The 18,479-nt window shown below is 47.9% G+C and overlaps 1 protein-coding gene across 6 annotated transcripts in view; it reads right to left on the reverse strand.

The window, feature by feature from the left end:
• nav3 (neuron navigator 3) overlaps positions 1–18,479 on the reverse strand; it is a 234,014-nt gene that overhangs the window by 213,698 nt on the left and 1,837 nt on the right. The gene's annotated exons all lie outside the window — the stretch shown is intronic.

Raw genomic sequence — 18,479 nt, forward strand, 5'->3', positions numbered from 1 at the left:
GAGAGAGAGAGAGAGAGAGAGAGAGAGAGAGAGAGAGAGAGAGAGAGAGAGAGAGAGAGATTCATTCACTCCTCTCGCTGGGCTTTATACTGGGTCTTCAAAGCATGTAGAAGATGTTTTGATGAAGAGCCAAGGAGCCGTGAAAAAAGACATAGTTCCATCTGTTACACTGGGAACTGTCGCTCTATGTGTTTTAACTCTGGGGGCAATGTGACCATTTTCAACGTAAAGCAGATACTGATGCAAAATAAAGCATGTGTTTATTGATTAAGAGCCACTGCCGTAGCACAGTCCTTAAATCTTCAACGAGGACAGACAGGCGAGACGCTAAAAGCACTTCGGTTAACCAGGGCGCACATCAACGTGTGCCAACCTGATGTGAGCGGGGCATAACGCCACGTCAGTGACCGTCAACAAATATGTGTTCAAGTATTGAAACATATTTTTTTAATTCTACCCCTCTCGCCTCAGTACAATATTACTGTTTGAGATACCACCAGAGGCTCGTGTCGAAACAACCGCAGATGTAATCCCAGCATTAGGCATCCAGATAGCTTCACCCAACCTGCGTAATATTCTGTACCACACTATGTGAATCACAGGCCCATAAGCCTCGTGTCACTTTCCAACGCAAACATACTTTTGCCCAGTTTGCATACCACTCAAGCCCAGTTGCATTAGGGCAAAGTCTCCTGCACAGAGGACAGACAAGCATTTCTGCTAAGTAAGTGAACTGCTGTGTCAGATCACATCTGACTCCGTTGGACAATTACAGTGGAAAATTACCCACAATCCCCCCACGCTTTTGTCTCTTGATAAGATGACATCACATATGGATCTTTGTTAGCGCAGCTTTGTGACTGTCTGCCCGACTGCCCATCTGAGAGACCCAAAGGAAGAATGAATCACTCAATCTGTGTGTTGGCCCAAAGTGTGCAAACCTTCTCAGCAGTGGTAAAAAGCAGATCTATCTACTCTTTCTTGCATCTTTCTGTCGTCCTCTAGTCGTGTTTTCTTTGCCTCCTCCAGTCGAGTCATTAGATTAGATTGACTCATAAAGGACGGAGGGAACATTTCCTTTCAAGTCTTTGATCCTGCACCAGAGCCTGGACAGTGAGCTAAACCTGGAGCTTCCAAGCAGCAGACAGACAGGTGAAGTTCTGTTGCTACGGTAAGTTGAACAGGGGATTAGAACGATAGTACACTACCTGCTGCATTAAACAGCAGACAGAACCACCCAGCTAATTGAGCAAGCTTTCTTCTTGTTAAAGACTTTAATCATGTTAGGACATCTCTGTTCCTCAATGTTATTCCTTCCTTCTGGAGCAGATGAAAGACTGGGTGCCTGCGATGCGTGGCCTGCTTTCGAGCCAAATGCTGAAATGTCAAACTTTTGGCAAGCATGGATCACCTTTAATCATCTCATAGCCTGTTTTTTCCCCTCCAGCTAGTCTTTTCTGGTCTTTCCTGGTGCACTCTGGGGCGGAAGGCTTGTTGGCCGCTCGGGCCCACACGTCTGTCCGATAGGCCTAACGGCGGTGTCTTCAACGGCGAGTCAGCAGGTTCAGTCACGCTTAGCTACCTGTGGAGTTTATACAGAGAAGCTGAGCCGCTCTAACCTCAGACCAACAACATTCCCAAGTTGTATAGTGTAACCTCTAGCTATTGTAAAAAAACAGGCAGTTTCACCGTTGGTCGTAAAGCCAGTTAGCAAGACAGTGTTGGGCCACTAAGCAAAAAACACTAGAGGGAAACAGGAACCATCCCAAAATGGGGTGAAGTGGGTATGTATAAAAGAGTAAACAACTCTGCTATTAAACTGTAACAGCCTGGCTTTTGGAGCCAAGTGCTACTTTAGAGTAAAAACCTGAGGAAAATATGCTCACACACCCACACATTAACACACCCACACATTAACACACCCACACATTACACACCCACACATTAACACACCCACACATTAACACACCCACACACCCACACATTAACACACCCACACACCCACACACCCACACATTAACACACCCACACACCCACACATTAACACACCCACACATTAACACACCCACACACTAACACACACACACCCACACATTAACACACCCACACATTAACACACCCACACATTAACACACCCACACACTAACACAACCACACACCCACACATTAACACACCCACACACCCACACATTAACACACCCACACATTAACACACCCACACACCCACACATTAACACACCCACACATTAACACACCCACACACTAACACACCCACACACCCACACATTAACACACCCACACATTAACACACCCACACACCCACACATTAACACACCCACACATTAACACACCCACACATTAACCCACCCACACATTAACACACCCACACATTAACACACCAATACACCCACATATTAACACACCCACATACCCACACATTACCACACCCACACATGAACACACCCACACACTAACACACCCACACACCCACACATTAACACACCCACACACCCACACATTAACACACCCACACATTAACACAACCACACATTAACACACCCACACATTAACCCACCCACACATTAACACACCCACACACCCACACATTAACACACCCACACATTAACACACCCACACATTAACACAACCACACATTAACACACCCACACATTAACCCACCCACACATTAACCCACCCACACATTAACACACCGACACATTAACACACCCACACATTAACACACCCATACACCCACACATTAACACACCAACACACCCACCCACCCACTCATTAACACATCCATAAACACACACACACATTAACACGAGCTCAGATCACAACCACACACACACACACACACAGTAACACACGTACACATTAACAACGTACACAAGCTCAGATCACAACCACACACACACACACATTAACACACGTACACATTAACACACGTACACAAGCTCAGATCACAACCACACACACAATGAGAGGGAGCTAAAGTGTATAACACTGCTCTCCCATTCCATCTGAGGTTTTTATAAGGTACCTTGTAGCAAGAGGCATAAACCTATGTTTTTCCTGCTCCGCTTACATAGGAACACCTGTGAGAATTGCACACTGAAGTTCCACTCTCTCTCACCTATCTGTTCTTCTCATCAGCCACACTACCGTAAACCATCAAACTGGCTTCATCTCCCTCACCTGGAATAAGAAACCTAAGGCAGTAGAAGTAAAGGGCCAAGTGTGACATTTTGATCAAGAAGCTTTGGAACACATTCAGTAGGCCTCCACATTGTCCAGACTGATATCTGGATAAGCAGTCACAATCATTTGATAGTGCGTCTCTCTAACTTTTTCCCAACACTCCAAACCCCTGTTCAGGTCATAGAGAAGCCGACGGAGCAGAGGGGATTTGGACAGCCAAAGTTGGAAGCATGTGATTTTCCTCTTCTTACTATACCACTGCTGGGATGGCCAGATGTTTGTGATCAACATAGGGCTCGTTAGTCCGTGGGAGAGGACACTCTTTTTACCCAGAGGCCCTCTCTCCGGTAGAAGGAGGCGTGGGATTGGCTGGCGGGGGGAAGAGCCGGACACCCTGCTCTTTCAACACATCTGCAGAGCAGCAAGCTGGTGGAGTGAACCCAAACATCCTGTTTTACAGCACAGTCAGCAAACACACTGATCCTTTGGCCCGGTCGGCACGGCTTTCAGCAGCGTGGAGCGTGGACCGTGACTCAGGCCGGACCTTCAGCGTGTTGTGTTTCCCCTCTTGATTGATACAAATAGCTCGGTGTAAATAAGATGACAGTTTCTCCTAAACAGTGCTTCGGAGAGAGTGTCAAGCTCATGGAGTGAGCGGGAGAGCACATCCTCAGCTTATTTCAACAGCTTACATGTTGTGTACTGTGACTGATACCATATGCCTACGTTGATAATTGATTCTAGTGCACAGTAATATGGGGAATGTTTCAACAGAATGAATCCCGTGTAAATCCATCTGAAACGGATATTTCAGATTAGATTTCAATAAAACTGTCTGACCATGTTGCTGCATCAGAGACAGGCTGGCTGACAAGCCTTCCATCTTTCCCACGCACCACCGTCTCCCGGCAGCAGCTTCCCGTCTCTCCAGCGGTTGAAGCTATTGTGCAACACATATATACTTCCCCCCCCCAAACCTCAGCGCCAGAGGATCTTTCACCCTAAACGCCGTAATTCAAGCCTCCTCCCCAAGACTAATGGCTCCTGTCAAGCGCACAGAATTTAATATCAGCGAGCGCCTATCCGACGACAAGGAAGAGGGGCGATGTTTAACAGCCCACTCCCAAGCTGTCCTCCATTATAGCTCTGCTTCTGTGCACATCCCACTGGATAGGAGTTAGTGGACAAGCCCAGATCAAAGGGGCGAGATGGGGTAACAGACCCTCCCACCACCCCAATGATTGCGTTCGTACACACTAAACAATGTGGTTCTATTTAAAACGTCTTGACTCCAGATTACTGAAAATATTAAGTTGCTTAAACGCGCTGAAGGCCGTGCTGCGCCAGTACAACAACTCCCCCCCCCCCCCCCCTCCATCACCCTCTTCTCTCCTCCCTCAGCTGTTCCCTCAGAGGATGAAGGAGGAGCCAGATGCGGGCCTACTAGTCTTTAAAACCTGAATTAGGTGCCTGTATCTGCTTCCAATACAGCGACCGTTAAACCTCCCGTCCACATCTTCTTTGAATGAAGAGCAGAGGTACGCGCCAGGCGCCGTTAGCGCTGCACAGGGCCCAGATTTACCTCAACCCACTTCTCTTTTTCTACTGCGGGGAAAAGGTGGGAAGCATCTTTTGAAAGCCAACTGTCTCCTTTGTTCATCTATACAGGCGGAAAACCTTGGTAAATCACTTTAAGGTGTCTCTTTCGCGTCAGACGCACAGCTCCGCTGAACACAAAAGCCTCTGTCTCTTGCTATCCGAGTCTGAACAGATAAATACAGTGAAGAATACACAAGTGATATTAGGTGGGAGAGAGAGGAATGTTCGGTGCCAGACATAAAGCACACCATAGACTTTGGTCCGACAGCCGTTGGCGAGCGACCCCTCTCACATAAAGGCTGTGGTTGGACACAATGAGTCTCTTGTCCCTCTGTCATAACACAAGTAATGACACTCCCCTTCCAAGATGGCCGCCACTCCTTCCAGCTCATTAACAGATTATGAAAGAATATTTGTTTGCCCATTCTTCTTAGCGTCAAGGACCATCACAACATCGCCCCCGGAGGTTAATGGCTGCCCTGAACCGAGTGTGAACCTATCATGGGTGTAGATACATAAACGAAAGAAAAAGACAAAGATTCCCTGTGTTTCAAAACATCCTACTTATTTACCATGTGGGCAAGGCAATTACGCTATTAAGGAGATTACACTGACAAATATGAGTCTATAGAGCCATTTCTATTCATCAACAGTGAATAGAGAGGAACTTGTTCCTTCATCCGGGAGCACAAAGCAGTGCACAGAGGTCGTTTCTCATGAGCGTGGGCCCAGCAATGGCCGCCCCTTGGCCGGTCGACAAACTTCAACAGTAACAGTACTGGGAAGAAATTAAACTCAGACTCTCAAACGGTCTCACAAGACGCATCAAGGATTGGGCTGTAAAAACATAGGAGCTTTCACAACACAAGTTGGCCAGTAAATAAGCTAAGTGCAATTCGTGTCAGGAGACTACCCTGTGAGAACAACTAGCCAGAGCATAAATACCAGAGGTTTGTTAGAGAGGCAGAATGAGGGGAAAAAGAGGGGGAGGAGGAGAGAAGGAGAGGGGAAGAGGGAGAAGGAGGATGGGGGAGAATGAGGGGGAGAAGGAGGGAGAGGAGGATGGGGAGAAGGAGGAGGAGATGGAGAAGGAGAGAGAGAAGGAGGAGGAGATGGAGAAGGAGAGAGAGAAGGAGAGGGGGAGAAGGAGAGAGAGAAGGAGAGGGGGAGAAGGAGAGCCAGAAGGAGGGAGAGCAGGGAGAGGGAGGAGAGGAGGGAGAGGAAGAGAGGGAGAAGGAGGGGGAGAATGAGGAGGAGAGGAGGAGGAGGAGGAGGAGGAGAAGGAGGGGAGAAGAGACAGAAGAAGGAGGAGAATGAGAGAGAGGAGGGGAGAAGGAGAGAGAGAATGAGGGGGAGAAGAGAGAGAGAAGGAGGAGAAGGAGGGGGAAAATTCAGTTCTGGTCTCCAGGGGCAAAGCTGAGGGGCAGTAGTTCATGTTAACAGTCATTAATGGCAGAGTTAACACACTTTATGGGCAAACTTAACACTCTTTAACGGCAACGCTATTAAGGCCCGATGTGGAGACGGAAATGAGTTGTACAAAAGAGAAGTATATTTGCACTGTGGTAGAGAGCACCTTTACATTAGGACACTGTAGTAGAGAGCACCTTATATTAGGACACTGGTAGAGAGCACCTTATATTAGGACACTGTGGTAGAGAGCACCTTATATTAGGACACTGTGGTAGAGAGCACCTTACATTAGGACACGGTGGTAGAGAGCACCTTATATTAGGACACTGTGGTAGAGAGCACCTTATATTAGGACACGGTGGTAGAGAGCACCTTATATTAGGACACTGTGGTAGAGAGCACCTTACATTAGGACACTGTGGTAGAGAGCACCTTATATTAGGACACTGTGGTAGAGAGCACCCTATATTAGGACACTGTAGTAGAGAGCACCTTATATTAGGACACTGTGGTAGAGAGCACCTTACATTAGGACACTGTAGTAGAGAGCACCTTATATTAGGACACGGTGGTAGAGAGCACCTTAAATTAGGACACTGTGGTAGAGAGCACCTTATATTAGGACACTGTGGTAGAGAGCACCTTATATTAGGACACTGTGGTAGAGAGCACCTTACATTATGACACTGTGGTAGAGAGCACCTTACATTATGACACTGTGGTAGAGAGCACCTTATATTAGGACACTGTAGTAGAGAGCACCTTATATTAGGACACGGTGGTAGAGAGCACCTTATATTAGGACACTGTAGTAGAGAGCACCTTATATTAGGACACGGTGGTAGAGAGCACCTTATATTAGGACACTGTAGTAGAGAGCACCTTATATTAGGACACTGTGGTAGAGAGCACCTTATATTAGGACACTGTGGTAGAGAGCACCTTATATTAGGACACTGTGGTAGAGATCACCTTACATTATGACACTGTGGTAGAGAGCACCTTATATTAGGACACTGTAGTAGAGAGCACCTTATATTAGGACACGGTGGTAGAGAGCACCTTATATTAGGACACTGTAGTAGAGAGCACCTTATATTAGGACACTGTGGTAGAGAGCACCTTATATTAGGACACTGTAGTAGAGAGCACCTTATATTAGGACACGGTGGTAGAGAGCACCTTATATTAGGACACTGTAGTAGAGAGCACCTTATATTAGGACACTGTGGTAGAGAGCACCTTATATTAGGACACTGTAGTAGAGAGCACCTTATATTAGGACACTGTGGTAGAGAGCACCTTATATTAGGACACTGTAGTAGAGAGCACCTTATATTAGGACACGGTGGTAGAGAGCACCTTATATTAGGACACGGTGGTAGAGAGCACCTTATATTAGGACTGTGCGTGCAGAGGACCAGACACAGGCAGTGTAAAGCTGTGTACAGTTGAGAAGAGAAACACCCTGGACAGACGTGACCAGACCAAATCAGAAATTCCACTTTGCAGAAGAAATTCACAATGTTCACCATATTCTCTGTACTGCCACTGGGTCAGAGCCATTTGCCCTCGTACTGTGAGAAACCCAAGAACTGATTGGTTACAGCTTCGCCCACGTTCACAGTCACCGCTACCCTTTCTCCCGCTCGCCTGTGAACTCGGTAGGCTGCACGCACGCACGCACAGACAGACAGACAGACAGACAGACAGACAGACAGACAGACAGACAGACAGACAGACAGACAGACAGACAGACAGACAGACAGACAGACAGACAGACAGACAGACAGACAGACAGACAGACAGACCCAAGACAGACAGACAGACAGTCAGTCCCAAGACAGACAGACAGACAGACAGACAGACAGACAGACAGACAGACAGACAGACAGACAGACAGACAGACAGACAGACAGACAGACAGACAGACAGACAGACAGACAGACAGACAGACAGACCCAAAAAAGCAGGCTCCCCTCTCAGCACAACATCCACTTTCACACTCCATTTACCATGACCAAAAGGGAAAGTACAGATCAAGCGCTGCCACAATGCACTGTACACGCTGTCAGGGAGCGAAAGGGCCCAGTTGGACGAGATGTCCAGTCCGTGGGGGATGTCACAACTAATTCTCTGGGGAAAGCTCCAACACTCAGTATTTTAGCAAATGAGATAATTGTGTGCTAAAAACAAATCCTTTACAAGGAACTGCCCGGGAGTAAACACTGCATATAGAATATGGTAATGAGATCCATGTTATATTTGATAGTGTTTCACATAAGCCGCACAGACATGTTTTAAAAAGGATCCAACTGACATGAGTACAATGAAATAAATACAATAATGACCATGGATGCTTGTAGGACCTCTACCCCTGTATGACTCCATCATACAATACTAACTCTTCTAACAGCATGTGTGGCATTACTCACTAGAATACATAAACACAGGCCAAAGGCAAAGAGACAGCGACCCATATCCAGGACATAGAGAATGGGCTTTCCTCTCATGAAATCCATTAAAACAGGCTTGTATGTGTGTCTCAAATGGTACCCTATTCCCCATGTAGTGCACTATATTTAACCAGGGCTCTGGCCAAAAGTAGTGCACTATATAGGGACTAGGGTGCCATTTGAGACGCAACTTTAGTATGGTGTAATAGTCCAGTGCACTTTGCTCTAGTCAAGTCCTCTCTGACCGCCATTTACCTTCTATATGCTACCAGGTCCATTACCCAGGAGCCCGAAGGGCAGGAAATCCCAGAATTGTGTTTGCTAGTTAGGGAGTGTTAATGTGTGTAAGGCCTGAATCACAAGGTAACGCAGATCTCTCCTGACTCACGCCACCCTCCACTCCCCTCTCCCCTCTCCTCTACTCCTCTATCCTCTCCTCGTCTACCCTCTCCTCTCCTCTCTCCTCTCTTCCTCTCCCCTCTCCTCCTCTACCCTCTCCTCCTCTACCCTCTCCTCTCCTCTTCCTCTACCCTCCCCTCTCTTCCTCTACCCTCCACTCTCTTCCTCTACCCTCCGCTCCCCTCTCTTCCTCTACCCTCCACTCTCTTCCTCTACCCTCCACCCTCTTCCTCTACCCTCCCCTCCTCTACCCTCGCCTCTCTTCCTCTACCCTCCCCTCTCCTCCTCTACCCTCCCCTCCTCTACCCCCCACTCTCTTCCTCTACCCTCCTCTACCCCCCCTCTCTTCCTCTACCCTCCTCTACCCTCACCTTTCCTTCCTTCTCCTCCTCTACCCTCCCCTATCCTCCTCTACCCTCCTCTACCCTCCCCTCCACTCTCTTCCTCTACCCTACCCTCCCCTCTCTTCCTCTACCCTCCCCTCTCCTCCTCTACCCTCCCCTCTCCTCCTCTACCCTCCCCTCTCCTCCTCTACCCTCCCATCGCCTCCTCTTTCCTTCCATCTCCTCCTCTTTCCTTCCCTCCTTCTCTTTCCTTCCCTCTCCTCCTCTACCCTCCTCTACCATTCCCTCTCCTCCTCTACCCTCCACTCCTCCTCTACCCTCCCCTCCTCCTCTACCCTCCCCTCTCTTCCTCCTCTACACTCCCCTCTCCTCCTCTACCCTCTGCTCTCCTCCTCTTCTCCTCTACCCTCCCCTCTCCTCCTCTACCCTCTCCTCCTCTACCCTCTCCTCTTCTCCCTCCTTCTCTACCCTCTCCTCCCCTCCTCTCCTCCTCCTCTACCCTCTCCTCTTCTCCCCTCTCCTCTTCTCCTCTCTCCCTGCTCCACATTAGCGGTGTGCGGGCTGTCGGCTAGCTGTCCTAGGCCCTGCTGATTGCTAATGAGGCCGGTGTTGTGGTTTCACAGATGTTCCTCCCCGGTGCAAAGCCCAGACAGAGGCCGGGACAGGGGAGAGGGGGGAGTGAAGGGGGTATGGGGTGACCTCTGTGTGTGGTAGAGATAATCAGTGGTGGTCTCAGTGCCAGGTGTGTGGACTGAACCCCCTCATGTCTGTCTCATCAAAACATCTTCCGAGAGACGGAGGGAGAGAGGGGGACATGGGGAGAGAGAAAGGAGAAGGCTGAGAGGGTAGAGAGAGAGCAGGGTAAAGAGACGTACATGAAGGGAGTACAGAGAGATTCCAGGAGGGAGGGAAAGGGGAGGAAAGAGTGGTAGTGACTAATGAGAGGAATGCCCAGAATGAGGCTTTATCCCAAATTGCATCCTATTCCCTATATAGTGGACTACTTCTGACCAGGGACCATAGGCCGCCCATAGGACTCTGGGTAAAAGTAGTGCACTATATATGGAATAGAGATACCATTTGGGACGCAGAAAGAGCAAGAGGATAGAGTGGAAAATGGAGGGGATTTGAAAAGAAGGGATTGAGAGAGAGAGATAATAAAGGACACCGGAGGGAACCTGAAGCAAGGGTGATGAACTGAAAGATGGTGGAAAACAGCTAACGAGACAAACGGAGAGAGTTCGAGGGAAAGGTGAAAGACAAGATGCACTTGACCTACGTGTGTCAAATCAAATCAAATTATATTTGTCACATGCGCCGAATACAACAGGTGTACTTACAAGCCCTTAACCAACAATGTGTGTGTGTCTGTTCTTGTGTGTGTTCATGCGTAAGTGTGTGTGTGTGTGTGTGTTCATGCGTGTGTGTGTGTTCATGCGTAAGTGTGTGTGTGTGTGTGTGTGTGTGTGTTCATGCGTGTGTGTGTGTTCATGCGTAAGTGTGTGTGTGTGTGCTGTACCCTGAGTATGGCCTTGGCCCCTGTTTCTTTTGTTCTTTTATGGCGTGAAACAACAAGCCAGTGGCATTGGAGAGCCCTGCCTCTCTAAGATCATTTAACAGCCATACCTTTGAACTAGCAGAAGGCCCAGAGGGACTGTGTGGATCTGTTGTGTGGACCTGCTGCCTGGTGTCTGTGTGTGTGTGTGTGTGGTTGTGCGTGTGAGGCCTCTCACGCAGGGGATTGTGAGGCTGTACTGCTACAGCATGGGGGACAGTCCTGCATCCAATCATCTCTAGTACCATGCGAGTACGCCGTGAACATAACAGAGGCATGAAGAGATCACAGAAAAAACATTCAAGGAAAAAGGCTAAAAGAGGTAGCAGGACCACCATAAGAAGTAACAGGATCACTATAAGAGGTAACAGGATCACTATAAGAGGTAACAGGATCACTATAAGAGGTAACAGGACCACTATAAGAGGTAACAGGATCACTATAAGAGGTAACAGGATCACTATAAGAGGTAACAGGATCACTATAAGAGGTAACAGGATCACCATAAGAGGTAACAGGACCACTATAAGAGGTAACAGGATCACTATAAGAGGTAACAGGATCACTATAAGAGGTAACAGGATCACTATAAGAGGTAACAGGATCACTATAAGAGGTAACAGGACCACTATAAGAGGTAACAGGATCACTATAAGAGGTAACAGGATCACTATAAGAGGTAACAGGACCACCATAAGAGGTAACAGGATCACTATAAGAGGTAACAGGATCACTATAAGAGGTAGCAGGACCACCATAAGAAGTAACAGGACCACCATAAGAGGTAACAGGACCACTATAAGAGGTAACAGGATCACTATAAGAGGTAACAGGATCACCATAAGAGGTAACAGGACCACTATAAGAGGTAACAGGATCACTATAAGAGGTAACAGGATCACTATAAGAGGTAACAGGATCACTATAAGAGGTAACAGGATCACTATAAGAGTTAACAGGATCACTATAAGAGGTAACAGGATCACTATAAGAGGTAACAGGATCACTATAAGAGGTAACAGGATCACTATAAGAGGTAACAGGATCACTATAAGAGGTAACAGGACCACTATAAGAGGTAACAGGACCACTATAAGAGGTAACAGGACCACTATAAGAGGTAACAGGATCACTATAAGAGGTAACAGGACCACTATAAGAGGTAACAGGACCACTATAAGAGATAACAGGTTCCCTATAAGAGATAACAGGTTCCCTATAAGAGGTAGCAGGACATCCATAAGAGGTAACATACCCACTATAAGAGGTAGCAGGACCACGATAAGAGGTAACAGGACCATTATAAGAGGTACCAGGACCATTATAAGAGGTGACATACCCACAATAAGAGATAGCAGGACCACTATAAGAGGTAACAGGACCATTATAAGAGGTACCAGGACCACGATAAGAGGTAACATACCCACTATAAGAGGTACCAGGACCATTATAAGAGGTGACATACCCACAATAAGAGATAGCAGGATCCCTATAATAGGTAACAGGATCACTATAATAGGTAACAGGACCACCATAAGAGGTAACAGGACCATTCTAAGCGGTAACAGGACCACTTGTGCCCATTATCTTGTTTGTCACTACTGTAGCCTCGAGGTTCGGGGTCAAATGCAGCCCAATGTGAGGCCAATACTTTTTCAATGGCGAGCATGCTGTATCCATTAAGTATGTTGTTTTTCAATTTACTCTCCAAATTGTCACACAGAGCCCGATATACCTCAAGCCTTGTCTCTAAAGCTAGTCCCTGGAAAAACAGGATGCCTCTGAAATCCTTCACCGTTAACCCGGCGGGCTTTTTTTAAAGACCTATTATTCTTCCTGTTTCACACAAAGACTGACTCGAGATCCACAGAAGTTATTTATAACTGGTGCGGCCGTACTGTAAACACCATCCCCTCTGTGTGTTCTCCCTCCAAGCTTTACACAAGGAGCCGGCAGTTGACTCCCCACGGCACGAATACCAATAAAAACTGACAGAGAGAGAGAGTGAGAGAGAGAGACATAGACATATATATATAGAGAGACAGACATACAGGTAGAGAGACATACAGGTAGAGAGACAGACAAAGAGAGAGACAGACAGGTAGAGAGACAGACAAAGAGAGAGACAGACAGAGAGAGAGAGAAAGTGACAGACAGACAGACAGACAGACAGACAGACAGACAGACAGACAGACAGACAGACAGACAGACAGACAGACAGACAGACAGACAGACAGACAGACAGACAGACAGACAGACAGACAGACAGACAGGGGGAGAGAGACAGAGAGAGAGACAGAGAGAGAGAAAGACAGACAGAGAGAGACCAGAGGAATGAGAGGCAGGAATGTAGTAGTTACCCCTTTATCAACAGGGGTTAGTGTGTCCATGCCCGCCCATCACCATATCTCTCCATCTGTCAACATTTGTTGAGAAACATGTTGTGGTGGGTCTCTTGCCTGGGTGGGAACGTTGGTGTTTGAATACAGAGAAATGTCCACAGAGGTCCTGTGTAACTATCCCTGTTATCCCAGAGGTCCTGTGTAACTCTCCCTGTTATCCCAGAGGTCCTGTGTAACTCTCCCTGTTATCCCAGAGGTCCTGTGTAACTCTCCCTGTTATCCCAGAGGTCCTGTGTAACTCTCCCTGTTATCCCAGAGGTCCTGTGTAACTATCCCTGTTATCCCAGAGGTCCTGTGTAACTCTCCCTGTTATCCCAGAGGTCCTGTGTAACTCTCCCTGTTATCCCAGAGGTCCTGTGTAACTATCCCTGTTATCCCAGAGGTCCTGTGTAACTCTCCCTGTTATCCCAGAGGTCCTGTGTAACTCTCCCTGTTATCCCAGAGGTCCTGTGTAACTCTCCCTGTTATCCCAGAGGTCCTGTGTAACTCTCCCTGTTATCCCAGAGGTCCTGTGTAACTCTCCCTGTTATCCCAGAGGTCCTGTGTAACTATCCCTGTTATCCCAGAGGTCCTGTGTAACTCTCCCTGTTATCCCAGAGGTCCTGTGTAACTCTCCCTGTTATCCCAGAGGTCCTGTGTAACTATCCCTGTTATCCCAGAGGTCCTGTGTAACTCTCCCTGTTATCCCAGAGGTCCTGTGTAACTCTCCCTGTTATCCCAGAGGTCCTGTGTAACTCTCCCTGTTATCCCAGAGGTCCTGTGTAACTCTCCCTGTTATCCCAGAGGTCCTGTGTAACTCTCCCTGTTATCACAGAGGTCCTGTGTAACTATCCCTGTTATCCCAGAGGTCCTGTGTAACTCTCCCTGTTATCCCAGAGGTCCTGTGTAACTCTCCCTGTTATCCCAGAGGTCCTGTGTAACTCTCCCTGTTATCCCAGAGGTCCTGTGTAACTCTCCCTGTTATCCCAGAGGTCCTGTGTAACTCTCCCTGTTATCCCAGAGGTCCTGTGTAACTCTCCCTGTTATCCCAGAGGTCCTGTGTAACTCTCCCTGTTATCCCAGAGGTCCTGTGTAACTCTCCCTGTTATCCCAGAGGTCCTGTGTAACTCTCCCTGTTATCCCAGAGGTCCTGTGTAACTCTCCCTGTTATCCCAGAGGTCCTGTGTAACTATCCCTGTTATCCCAGAGGTCCTGTGTAACTCTCCCTGTTATCCCAGAGGTCCTGTGTAACTCTCCCTGTTATCCCAGTGGACATGTGGTAAACAGAGAAGCAGGGCCCTGTGCTGCATGCCTGGGGTCAGCACACCGCCACTTCCCCGGGGCTTCTCCCTCTCTTCCAGATAAGGAGCCCAGGCAGCCAGACCAGACCACCCATGGCTAGGACACAAGCCCCGGCTCGGCCTCCCTCCCCACCTCCCTCTGTCTCTGACGGGAAGAGCTGGCAGGGACCCCAAGCTCTGCAGACCAGACTAGGGCGGCTGCCTCGGCAGCATCTGAGCTAGTGGGGAGAGGAGCTGTGTTTACATTCCCCACACTAACTCCAGAGCCAGTGAGACCTAACACGGATCCCTGAGCTCACCACTTTCCTTCTCTCCCTGCTGGCCCCCCCTGCAGGGGCTTATCAGCACCTAGGTGTAGTGAGAGGTGGAGGAGATGTGCTGTTGCACCAAACAAGGCCATGTGCAATCGCACTCTCTGGTTCATCTCTTCTTGCTGACATTTTGGCAGGTCAGATCAGAGACAAACAACAGGATGTGTGGAAAAAGATCCACAGGACGTATCTTGCCAGTTGTCTGCGCTTCCAGCAAACAAAAACTGATACACATATTCAGGAAGAAGAGGCAATATCCCCGCGCTAAGGTTACATGGCTATGTATGGTTGCCATAGTAGCCAAGGGAACAGAGCATGGCAACAGAGCCTGTGTTTAATGACCTGACCTGAGGCGTCATGTATGTTTCTAAGAGACAAACTGGGTCCAGTAGTCATGTGGGGAATTGTTCTACATGTGCAGTGTTTCCATTGGGATGGAGTGAGAGTAGAGACAGTTGGCCTGTGTCCGATCTCATCTCTGATTGCAGCCTGGCAAAAACTTTACCTTGGTACCTTGAAGCATGAAAGGGCCCATATTTGAATTCCTTACGACTGCATCTTTCCTTTCTCCCTTCCTTGATGTCATAACTGATTAGACATGCGTAGGCAGGCTAACACCACATGGATTAAACCTGCCAGTCATTTCTAATCAGGGATGCACTTCAAACGGAGACAGGGATAGAAACGATACCATGGTGGCCAACCAAAAACGAACCATGATAAATCTCGGCTCAGACACCAGGGCTAGAAACTATACCATGGCGGTCAACCAAAAAAGAAGCATGATAAATCTCGGCTCAGACATGAGCAGCAGGGCGTCTCAGCTGGAAAGTCTAACACATCAGCACCCAACGCTTCTATTGATTCCCTTCAGGAGAATATGTATGTCACTTTCCCATTGCTCTTTCCTGCTTGTAACTGGGATGACCTAGGGAGGATGTGACATCCGCGGTATCACGGAATCAGATGCAGTGACATAGGAAAGGTGTGAAACGAGCAGGTGCTGCTGTTATTCATACTGGCAGGACAAACTGGGATCTACGGCTAACCTGTCAATCATTCTTCATATGCTGTAACCCAAAGAGGGTTTATTTTGTTTGACCTTATGGCATCAGATTGAATACAAATGACAACAACAACAAAAAACTCTTAGTGGGAGGTTGAGAAATCGATGATTGTAAAAGGTGCGAAACATGAATAACACTGCTCATGCTCAAGGGCTGCTCACACTCTGGGTGCGTTCCAAATGGCCCCCTTTTCCCTATATAGTGCACTACTTTTAACCAGAACTCTATTGGCCCTAATCAAAAGTAGGGCACTATATAAGAAATATGGTTCCATTTTGGACAAAGCCTCCCTCACCACTGTAGCTGGGTATCTGCCAAGGCTCCGAGCCACAGATCCCATCAGCAGAGCCGTGGCACTTCATTACAACCCCATTCACCTCCAGTACCTCTTCATTCTACAGTGACTGACAAGGTATGTCAGTGAGTACTACAGTGTGTATGTGTGTGTGACTGTGTGTGTGTGTGTGTGTGTGTGTGTGTCCTGGATCTCATCTCAATCACAGGGAGGAAGATCTCTTGACAGGTCAGCCTTGGATGGATTAACTGAGATCCCGGGGAAGAATGCAGGTGTTACGCAAGACCACCGAAGGAAGGAAGCCTCCTAAGAATGCCAACACATGTACAATCGTATAGATTGAACGCAGACATGTGCAAAAGCAGGCCCACACAAATGTACAAATGCACACACACAAATGCACAAATGCATACACACACAGACATACAAATGCTCGCACACACACACCATTCAGCCCTCAATATTATTGAGGCCCTACCCTAAAGCATGGATATTCTAAACACACTCTACAAACCACAGTTATTTATCATTTTCAAACAGAAGCATTGGATATGTTTAGCTCATAATTAGTTTTAAACCGGTTAACATTAACCACTTGTCATGTGGAATCCATCCTTTTATTTCCAATCATGATTAATGGTCTCCAACACATTACAGGCTCTGAAGCAGTGTGTGTTTGTGTCATGAGATTCCCTTCAAACTTTCTCTCAGTTAGGAATAACAACACAGTCTGGTAAACACTAAACAAGGAGAGCGGCCAGCCCTGTGCTTAACCAAGGACAAACAAGTCCACACAAGCATCCATTATGCAGCGAGGGTATACACACACACGCACGCACACACTTCTGTTTGATCACCCTGAATCGTTCCTTTCAGCCACTCCACACAGAAGTGAGGAGTAATGATAGCATGTACCCTATCTCTACTACTGTCAGTCACTGTGAGGAGTAATGACAACATGTACCCTATCTCTACTACTGTCAGTCACTGTGAGGAGTAATGACAACATGTACCCTATCTATACTACTGTCAGTCACTGTGAGGAGTAATGACAACATGTACCCTATCTCTACTACTGTCAGTCACTGTGAGGAGTAATAACAACATGTACCCTATCTCTACTACTGTCAGTCACTGTGAGGAGTAATGACAACATGTACCCTAGCTCTACTCTGTCAGTCACTGTGAGGAGTAATGACAACATGTACCCTAGCTCTACTACTGTCAGTCACTGTGAGGAGTAATGACAACATGTACCCTATCTATACTACTGTCAGTCACTGTGAGGAGTAATGACAACATGTACCCTATCTTCCCTCAGGGGTTGTTCCCTCAGGGGTTGTTCACTCTGGGGTTGTTCACTCAGAGGTTGTTCCCTCAGGGGTTGTTCCCTCAGGGGTTGTTCACTCTGGGGTTGTTCCCTCAGGGGTTGTTCCCTCTGGGGTTGTTCACTCTGGGGTTGTTCACTCAGGGGTTGTTCCCTCAGGGGTTGTTCACTCAGGGGTTGTTCACTCTGGGGTTGTTCACTCAGGGGTTGTTCACTCTGGGGTTGTTCACTCAGGGGTTGTTCACTCTGGGGTTGTTCCCTCAGGGGTTGTTCCCTCAGGGGTTGTTCACTCTGGGGTTGTTCCCTCAGGGGTTGTTCCCTCTGGGGTTGTTCACTCTGGGGTTGTTCACTCAGGGGTTGTTCCCTCTGGGGTTGTTCACTCAGGGGTTGTTCCCTCTGGGGTTGTTCACTCTGGGGTTGTTCACTCTGGGGTTGTTCACTCTGGGGTTGTTCACTCTGGGGTTGTTCACTCTGGGGTTGTTCACTCTGGGGTTGTTCACTCAGGGGTTGTTCACTCTGGGGTTCCCTTTTGACACCAAAAGGGAGGGCGCAGAACCCTTTCAACAGCGTGCATAGAAACCGGTGGTTTATGGAGTGCATTTAACAGAGTTACCGGTTCAGCACCGGGTTAATGATAAAACACACTTCCCCTTGCTCTGGCCCTGCATGCCCTTTCCAGTCAGTCACGGACACGCTACAAGGATCCAGGAGGCAGCGCTCAGCTGCCCCGCTCTTTGATGTCAGCACATATTTCCAGGAGAAAAGCGGCCCCTGAGTCAGTTAAGAACTTGAGGACAAAAAAGAAAAAGAAAAAGAAAAGGCTCCCAGAG

The sequence above is a fragment of the Salvelinus alpinus genome, chromosome 11 (genome assembly GCF_045679555.1).
Source record: "Salvelinus alpinus chromosome 11, SLU_Salpinus.1, whole genome shotgun sequence".
Taxonomy (NCBI): domain Eukaryota; kingdom Metazoa; phylum Chordata; class Actinopteri; order Salmoniformes; family Salmonidae; genus Salvelinus; species Salvelinus alpinus.